Source organism: Littorina saxatilis, linkage group LG1 (assembly GCF_037325665.1).
Source record: "Littorina saxatilis isolate snail1 linkage group LG1, US_GU_Lsax_2.0, whole genome shotgun sequence".
In the NCBI taxonomy this organism is placed as follows: Eukaryota; Metazoa; Mollusca; class Gastropoda; order Littorinimorpha; family Littorinidae; genus Littorina; species Littorina saxatilis.
In genome coordinates, this window is record NC_090245.1 from 102,903,178 (window position 1) to 102,913,526 (window position 10,349).

The 10,349-nt window shown below is 40.7% G+C and overlaps 1 protein-coding gene across 2 annotated transcripts in view; it reads left to right on the forward strand.

The window, feature by feature from the left end:
- Nucleotides 1-10,349, forward strand: part of LOC138948341 (uncharacterized) — a 36,938-nt gene that overhangs the window by 10,043 nt on the left and 16,546 nt on the right. The window lies entirely within an intron of this gene.

Here is a 10,349-nt window from a genome sequence, read left to right on the forward strand (position 1 = left end):
GCGTGCATGAGTCTGTACTCGTGTGTGTGTGTGTGTGTGTGTGTGTGTGTGTGTGTATATGTGTGTGTGTGTGTGTAAGAAAGAGAGAGAGGGGGGGAGTGAGGGAGAGAGAGTGTGTGTGTGTGAATGTGTGTGTGCATGAGTTTGTGTGTGTATGAGTGTGTATATGTGTTTGTTTGTAAAGCACATCCTCGGCTCGCATGCAATGTATTTATATAGCAAAGGGAATGCCTGTAATTCACACAGAGCAATCACTTGGTCTTAAACGTGCACAAGACAAAAACTTTCATACTGGGGGAGCGAACCAGTCTGAAGAGTACTCGGATCCAGCGCGAGCGTTTTTTTAATTTTGTTCTGACATTTTGAACATGCAGACATAGCGCGAAACAAACGTGCGCATGAAATTGTACCTAATGGGCAGAATATACCTGCGCAGTCAGCGGCACAGCCTACGCACTGCGATTTTTTTAGGTAATTCTTTTTTTTTTCACAGCCCGCTACACGCTGCGTGAAAGAAAACAGGCCCAGTACTCGTCACAATCCCTATCGCAGCATGCAGCGCCGCTGACTCTGCGCAGGTGTAATTTGTCCCTTAAGGGCAGAATATACCTGCGCAGTTTCAGCGGCACAGCTAGACGACGCACTGCATATTATTGATGCTGCGATAGGGATTATGACGAGTACTTGGACTGTTTTCCTTTCACAATAACAATAACAATCACAACACTTTATTGTCCATTAAAATATTACATACAAATGGAACATTTTCTTCGGCACACCCTGCCTGCCTGTAAACGATTGTAACAACAATTGTGTAGGGCAACACACATACAACATAAAACATAGGTTCACGTATGTAATAACACGCAACGTGTAGCGGGCTGGGATAAGCTGCAGTGCGTCGTCTGTCCTGCTGAAGCTACATAGGTGAGCGCCGGTGTCACGAACTGAAACCTCTGCTGAACAATCCTTCTCATTGCGGTCAATGCGCATGCGCCAATCTTGGACTTAAAGGCATGTGTACGCGCTCCCGTGTTTACAAAGTGTAGTTTGCCCATAATCGATGTCAAACGCACCATAAGACCATGTAATGACGATATGTCGCCATGCGCGGACCATATACATGCATTACAGCTTGTTCTAGCCTCTGAAAAAGTGAGGATGTCAACAAAGACGCGGAGTTATTTCCCTTGCGTCAACGCTACCTCTGTTGGCAAATCTATAAATAGGACGATCTAGATCAAAATAAAAATTCAAATATCTCAACATTTAAGGGGTCCTAGACCACAATATCTTGCAGGGAACTTAATTTAGCATGTCTCCAGCTGTGGGTAAAGCAATTAGCGTGTATAGTCATCGAGTACATATGGCTTTAAAAAATGCGACCCCGCTTTGACCGAACGAACCATGGGTTAGGGTTAGGGTTAGGGTAAGGGTAAGGGTTAGGGTTAGGGCTAGGGTTAGGTTGTTCACGCCCTGATTAATCTCCCCATGTTAGCGCATGCGCATGGACCGCAATGAGAAGGATTGTTCAGGCAGAGTTTTCAGTTCGTGACACCGGGCCTTACCATGTCATCTTCAGCGTGATCCTACTTTTTTTTAGAAACTCATAGAAGGGGTCACTATTATATTTTAATGAAATTTCATGCGAAGCATATAACAGACATTTATGAATCAATGTATCATTCTGCGTGCCATTTATCAATACCCTTCGAGTCAGAAGACCCAAAATGACCGACGCACCTTTTGCGACCAGATAAGCGGCGCTCACAAGATAGAACTTGTGCCTATCAGAAAGGCTGTTGGTCGTCCTGTGGCCAGATTAAAGCCAACAGAGAGTTAGCTAATAGTCATAATAGCCACCAGCTTTCAGTTCAAATGTTATCATGAGATGGGGTGTGTGTGTGTGTGTGTGTGTGTGTGTGTGTGTGTGTGTGTGTGTGTGTGTGTGTGTGTGTGTGTTCAACAGTGATGCCAAGAATAACTCGTCAATTCTCAACAACTTGGGTGCTCTTACTTTAAACATAATTTTATTCAGGAAAAATCGGGGTAATTACACAAATTAAAACTTATTTTGGGAAGCGATTCCTAGAATGCTGACAAATAGAATCAAGACTGATATTCTCGTAGAAGGCCAGAACTCTATATTTCTACACATTCGGGAGCAAAATAAAACGGGTACACTTTGCGATCACGTTCCGATTGTACATCGAGCGATATTGCACGATAGAGTTTACATTTTCGGATTAAACTTAGGAGAGCTGGTATTCTTTGCTTGAAATGATGCTAACAGGATTACTGTTTGGTTATTTTCCCGAGCAGTGAGAAAGAAAAAGAGCGAGAGAGAGAGAGAGAGAGACAGATAGATACAGAGACAGATATAGACAGAGACAGATAAAGGCAGAGACTGAGAGACAGGGAATGCGTTCCCTTGACAAACGGTATGGATTTTGAAACAGATTTCGATTTATTTTCGCTGCTAATTTCTTATTTTTCAGAAAGAACAAGAAACCACCAACGACGGAGTCAGTGGACAACACAACGCAGGGGTCATCCCAGACATTTCGCCTGAAGGGGTAATTTAATCCGCTTTTATGGAATAACCAATATTTTGTTTATGCTGGAAATGTACTGTATTTTGAAGATTGGGCAAGAAAGGGTCTTGTTAGCGTATATGATGTATTACATAGAAAAGAGTGTCTCCTATCAGTTCATTTGTGATGTTTTAGGAAAATCCCCTCAGAGAATTTTGGAATATAACATGGTTCGTGCTGTTGTTGTAAATGTTATCAATAAGAGGATGCACGGAAAGGAAGAAATTGATTTGATGGATATCCCCTCTTATCGTGGTAAGAAAGTACACAACGCATAACAGTTCAGAAAATAATTAGTAAGCATGAAACTTGTTGAACCATGTGCAATTGGATTTTGGAGGAGGAAATTTAATTATGAAATTGATAAGAAAGATTGGCTAATGAGTTTTGAATCGGTTAAAGGTACTGAACTTGTCAAATCCAGGTGCACGGAGCCCCTGGGGCTTTTAGTCATACCTCAGGCAGCTATCCGTTAGAAGAACTACGAAGTTTCATTGACTTGCACCCAAATAGTCAAGAACTGCGATTTATTTACGAATTACCACCCTCCCTTTCACTCTCTCTCTTTCCCTCCCTCTCTCTCTCTCTCTCTCTCTCTCTCTCCCCTCTCTCTCTCTCTGTCTCTCTCTTGTCTCTCTATCAGTACAGAAAGATGTCTTTATAATGAATTGTCAGAATGTATTCCAAATGAGTGTGGTCAATTATGTATCTATACATCCGTAGATGCCTTTCATTTGTTTCCTGAATGTTAATACTATGGACTTTTTGAGTGGTAAATATTGAAGGATGAAAGAAAATATATTGTGATTGGACGTACGGACGGATGCATGTTATTCATTAAAAGCCCCACAACGATGTGCGTGGCAAAAAAAAAAAAATAAAAAAAAAAAAATATAAAGGCAGAGACAGAGAGACAGGGAATGCGTTCTCTTGACAAACGGTATATTTATTTATTTATTTATTTATTAAGGAGATTTCTATAGCGCATAACTAAAAGCACTATGCGCTTTACAATATCACTAGGTATAAGCACACGCAAACATACTCTGATTAAATAGAACTTAGGCTAACAAGACAATACTAAAAACACTAAACATTTGAGTTCATACAAAAATAGAGAATTAAATTAAATACTGGACAAACAATTAAAAAAAAAAAGAAGCTTAAGGCCTACACCGACTACAGTGGACTATTTCGAATACAAAAATTTAGTTAACTATAAAAGGCAGTGCATAAAACTCCATAATCCTAAAAAGGTCGATCAAATAAAAAACATAAAAGACTATTTAACTATCATTACTTCGTAAAAATAATAAACATGGTATACAAAGCTGTAATTTTTTAACAACAAATCTAAAAAGATTTTCATGCCATATTGCACCTCACACAAGCAGACATACACACACACACACACACACACACACACACACACACACACACACACACACACACACACACACACACACACACACACACACACACAAACACACACACACACACACACACACACACACACACACACACAATAAATTCAACAAATATTTAAATACATAAAAAAAATTAAATAAGCGTTTAAAACATATTTTACAAACAACAGTAGTACATATTATAGTGTTACTAATGTGAGACTACCCAATAAAAATATTTAACTAGTGAGTTTATTGGAATGCTGGCAGATAAAAACATATCACGAGGCAGGCGTGTGCTTCAGGTATTGTAAGCAGACTTGAAAAGGTGGGTTTTAAGGGACTTTTAGAAAGTGGAAGAGGATTTACAGTGACGGATGGGGTGGGGAAGTTGATTCCAGAGAGTGGGAGCGGAAAAGGAGAAAGAACGGTCGCCAGTGGTTTTGGTTTTGGTGCGTGGGGTGGAAAGTATTCTGCTGTCAGTGGATGAGCGAAGCTGTCTGGATGGAGTGTAAGGATGCAAGAGTTCAGAAAGATAGACAGGAAAGTGAGGATCAGTGAAAGAGTTGAAGCAGATGTTGGCGGTTTTGTGTATGATGCGGGAAGATATAGGAAGCCAGTGGAGTTGTTGCATAAGTGGTTGTATGTGGTCGTGTTTCTTTGCCCTGAAGATGAGTCTAGCTGCTGTGTTTTGGACTTTCTGAAGTTTGTCTGTGAGGTGCTGGGGAATGCCTGTGAGTAGAGCGTTGCAGTAGTCAAATTTGGAGAGAATGAGAGAGCAGACAAGAGTGTTGGTGGCGTCAAAGGAAAGAAGATGTCTAATGCTGCTGATTTTTCTTATCTCAGTGTATGCAGATCTACAGATGTTCGTGATGTGCTTGTCCATGGAGAGGGTGTCTGTGAAGGTCACTCCAAGGTTTCTAGCAGAGGATGAGAGTTTGATGTCAGAGTTGCCTACAGAGATAGAAGAAGGAACAGAAGGAGGGAGAGGCTTGTTTTTAGGGTGGATGAGGAGGTATAGATTTTGAAACAGATTTAGATTTTTTTTCGCTGCTAATTTCTTATTTTTCAGAGAGAAGAAAAAACCAGCAACGACGGAGCCAGTGGACAACACAACGCAGAGGTCAAATCAGACATTTCGCCTAAAGGGATCCGTGAATCTCGTTTTTAATGCATTAAGAGTCTTGAACCTTAGTGGAACTTTGGAGGCTCCACAGACCGTGTACCAGGAGGTTCATATTCTTTCGGAAGGCGCATCCCTCGCGGTGTCATTGAGCGCTTATTTCGACGTAATGCCGACTTGTGATTGTTCCCTGTGCACTTGACATGATCAAGTGAGAGTCATGGCTCTGTGGCAAGTACGTGGCAACTTCTTCGAGCGCAAACTCAGGGAGTCGACCCACATCATATCATCCCTCGGCACTACCTGCCCCGATGGAATTAACATCCGCCGTTAATTCATTCATCTAAACTTTCCCCCCGCTGTTCCACCTTGTGTGTATGTGTGTGTGCGTGCGTGTGTGTGTGTGTGTGTGTGTGTGTGTGTGTGTGTGTGTGTGTGTGTGTGTGTGTGTGTGTGTGTCCGCACGGGTACGTGAGTTTTCTCTTTCGTTCCCATTCATCCCCCCCCCCCCCCCCCCCCCACACACATTTTGTTTGGTCTACAGACCTCAAAACTGCCGCTTTTCAACTCAATTTTCTTGCCTGTGTTATTGTTGGCTTCCCCTCGAGTAGCTTACCTTGCTTCTCTGTCTTTGTCATTTGTTGGTTTGTGCAGTGCAGTTGTTCTGTCAGTTATCTGTTCTATCGTCTTTCTTCTTCTTTTTGTGTGTGTGTATTTTTGTGTTTTTGTGCCTGAAGAAGACCCTTAGGTCGAAACGTCACTGTTATTCGTTCCGTGTTCGTTATTTTAACGTGAGTAGGCTACATTACTTTTTGGTCTCTTTATTATACCACATAAATTATACTTTGAAAATGTGCTAACCGTGGCCTTGGAGTCAATTCAAGGGGCAACACTCTGCACAGTCAATCTGTCGAAGCTCGATGAAGGTTTCGAATCGCAAATAACTAAGAGCACAGTCCTTTTTCCGAGTTTAAATGAGGTCTCTATGAAAGAGCATCACTTTTTAGCTTAACGTTACACTGGAATTTACCAACAGAAATTAAAACAAGAGTTTGCGTGTGACGAAAACACGACACACTTGAGAAAGCCCACACAAAAGTAGATCTGACACAAACCTGACCACACAGTTACGCCTATCCAAATGCGAGCCCGCACAAAAGTAGATCTGACACAAACCTTACCACACAGTTACGCCTATCCAAATGCGCGTTGCAAAATGTGCGTTTTGAATCTTCTTTTTTCTCTGGCGGTACTGACAATATCGTTATCAGTTAAAACAATCCCAGTGCACTAAGGGATTTATAGAGCAAATCTCGAAAATAATTATTGAACTCAGCGCTATGCGCTTCGTTCAATAATGAATTTTCTCGATTTGCTCTATAAATCCCTTAGTGCACTGGGATGTCTCAATAACTTAAATAATAATAATAATAATAATAATAATTGTCAGTAAGTACTGGTGTCACATGACTGATGTGAACCAGTTGATTGGCTAATGGCGATGCGCTTAAATCTGTTAGCGCACTCCAAGAGTGCGCTAACTTTTCCACAGAGCGTATTCTTACGCCCTTTGCCAAAGCGAGACTGTACTCTCATCCTCAGAATTAATTAATGACATGTAGCTTATATTCTCCACAATACCAAATGACCATAAATTCCCTGCTTCTCAATTAAAGCAGAAGTGGGGTTTTTTTTCTGACAGATTGCATGTGCCTGTGCCACAGTGGGACTCATCTAAAAGTAGAAGCCGCTGTGTTTCATCTCATTTTCGCTGACTTGCATAGATTCTTCTCATAATATGCCGTGTTAGTGGCATGTAACTTATCATCCACATTACCAAATGATGAGTTAGTATACAATTCCCAGCGGCTAACAGAAAACACAAGTGTTATTCTGATAACGTACACAGCATTTGGAAGACTGATTCGATCGACTCTAGCAGACTACACTGAAATACGACTGCATCAGTTCAGTAAATGAATGGTTTCCGAATTATTATTTCAAGGCAAGAACAATCGTAATCGAAAACGTGTAGGGTTCAGAACGTTCTTACCATATAATTCTGCCTTATTCGTGCAGACTCAGTGACAGTGCAGACTGCAGTGGTTCGATTGTTCTAGCCTAGCAGTAGCAGACGACATAAACCCCGCTCAGCAAATTAACATGTTGGGCAAATGTGAACGAAAAAACGATGGGGATATAATACGTGTAGGGTTCAGAGCATTCTTACCGTTCATATTTAGTATCAGACTCCCCGATGAGTGAAGATACAACACGAGATATATGCCACATTTATTTTGAAAATGTGCGAACTGTCGAGTCCTTCGTGGGGTAAGTCAATTCAAGGGGAGTCACTCCGCACAGTCAATCCATCGACGCTCGACTGAAGGTTTCGAATCGCGAATAATGAAGAGCACAGTCCTTTCTCCGAGTTCAAATGAGGTCTCTCTGAAAGATCATCACTGTTCAGCTATAACGCTACACTGGAATTTACCAACAGAAATTAAAATGCGTGTGACGAAAGCACGACACACTTGAGACACCGGCCCACACAAAAGTAGATCTTACTGTACACGACCTGACCACACAGTTATGCCTATTCAAATGCGCGTAGCAAAGTGTGCGTTTGGAATCTTCTTTTTTCTATGGCGGTACTGACAATATCGTTATTGAAACAATCCCAGTGCACTAAGGGATTTATAGAGCAAATCTCGAAAATAATTATTGAACTCAGCGCTATGCGCTTCGTTCAATAATGAATTTTCTCGATTTGCTCTATAAATCCCTTAGTGCACTGGGATGTCTCAATAACTTAAATTGTCAGTAAGTACTGGTGTCACATGACTGATGTGAACCAGTTGATTGGCTAATGGCGATGCGCTAAAACTGTTAGCGCACTCTTGGAGTGCGCTAACTTTTCCACAGAGCGTATTCTTCCGCCCTTTGCCTAAGCGAGAGTGTACTCTCATCCTCAGAATTAATTAATGACATGTAGCTTATATTCTCCACAATACCAATGATTATGACCATAAATTTCCTGCTTCTCAATTAAAGCAGAAGTGGGGTTTTTTCTGACAGATTGCATGTGCCTGTGCCACAGTTGCCACTGATCTAAAAATAGAACCCGCTGTGTCTAATTTTTCAGTTTCGACTTGCGAAGATTCCTCTCATAATTATGCCGTGTTAGTGGCATGTAGCCCACCTCTATGAACTCCTTCCCTCTGGCCGTAGACTTCGCACGCACAAAGCTAGGACACTCAGGCTGCAAAACAGCTTCATCCCCAAATCCATCACCCTTAGCAACATGTAAACACATCCACATACCCGACTCAGCCCCTCTTCTGCCAGTGCAATTAGTAGTAATGTACATGTATGTTGGTTTAAACATAAGTTTATTTTAACAAAGGTTACAATCATGACATGTATACAAAATTCACAGAAACAGCAACAAGCAAGAAGCTTATAGTGGTGTTCCTGCATGACAGTACAACATAAGGCGGTAACGGCTGAAAAATTTGTCTCAATAAACCAAATCTATTAATAACGTAATGAACGTTGCATAATGATGATAAAGAAAGACAGTAAAGGAAGAAAGGAGGGAAAGAAGATGAATAAAAGAAGAGGGATGGGTAGGAGATGTGCAGAAGTTAAAGTTGTTGTCCGGCTTGTAGAGCATTTATTCTGATTTACCCAAAGCGGCCTGAACGTTTAATGAACGAGTGTACGGTGGAAAAAAATGTCCTGTTCAAATCTGAGGAATACTGTCTGTCTCCGTTTAAAAGGTGGGGGAGGTGAATTATGTGATGTATGTATTGGTTTTATGTACAACCGTATATTTCCTGCGATATATTGTATGTTATGATATTTTGCAATGATGTTTAGCCATAGTTCGTTATACGCGTAGGTGTGCGAGAATATGTAAGCGCAGTGCTTTAAAGATGTCTATGTTATATAGTGCTATATGTTTTATGTAAAATCAATGTCTTGTTTGTATTATTGTTATGTACCACCCCTGAATTTCTCTATGAGATAATAAAGTATTCTTATTCTTATTCTTATTCTTATTATCCACATTACCAAATGATGAGTTAGTAGGCTATACAATTCCCAGCAGCTAACAGAAAACACAAGTGTTATTCCGATAACGTAGCAGCTAGATCAGCACGTAGCAGACTACACTGAAATACGACTGCATCTGTTCAGTTAATGAATGTTTTCCGAATTATTATTTCAAGGCAAGAACAATCGGAATCGAAAACGTGTAGGGTTTAGAACGTTCTTACCATATAATCGAGAAAATAATTATTGATAAGAGAACAAGGATTGTCTCAGAAGAAACGACTAAATGTTTCAGACCGGTAACTTCATTTCAACATTGCACTATATAATGGACGTTCTATGTGACAGGAGAGTTTGCTGATTTTGTGTTAAACATTGGAGAGATCGTCTGCTAGAATCAGAGATAGGTCGCTTCAGATTGCAGCTTCTGGAAATTTGCAAGGTTTGTTGCCTGTTAAAGAACTGGATTTTACACGTAATGTATGTCATGTACAGTAAGCAACAACAAAAACACACACAAAGCAAATGGCATCGTCTGTCGACTAGTCACAGAAACAAACCTGGCGAGCGTATGCGTGTACTTTATACACGTCAGCCATTGTTGTTACAGTTTTGAGTCAACATTGTATTCTTCCGCAACAGGGTCCAATCGTCTGGGTTTCATGTTCTAAAAATAAATTCTAGTATTGATTATTTTTTAGCCCTCTTTATTCTTACTTCGAATAATCCACGTGTGATTTTGGTGTAATCAAAGTAGTTCGTTCTAATTTCTCACTTGTCTAAAAAATAATCAACTAGATTTAATCCACCCCTCGGTTGCATTACAGGAGTTGTATCAATCATTTTTCTCTATTCTTTCTGCTTTAACCTTTGTAACAAAGTTTGTTTGTGTTTTGATTGTCATTATAGTTACGTGTATCCCTTTTAAGGCCTTTAACGTCAACACTAGCAAAATAAAGTTTATTCAAACAGTCGTTCGGCGTGTGTTTGTGTGTGTGTGTGTGTGTGTGTGTGTGTGTGTGTGTGTACGTGTGTGTGTGTGTACGTGCGTGCGTGCGTGCGTGTTTATGTGTTTGTGTGTGTGTGTGTGTGTGTTAGTGTGTGTGTTTGTTTGCGTGTGTGTGTGTGTCTGTGTGTGTGTGTGTGTGTGTGTGTTAAGCGGCCTGA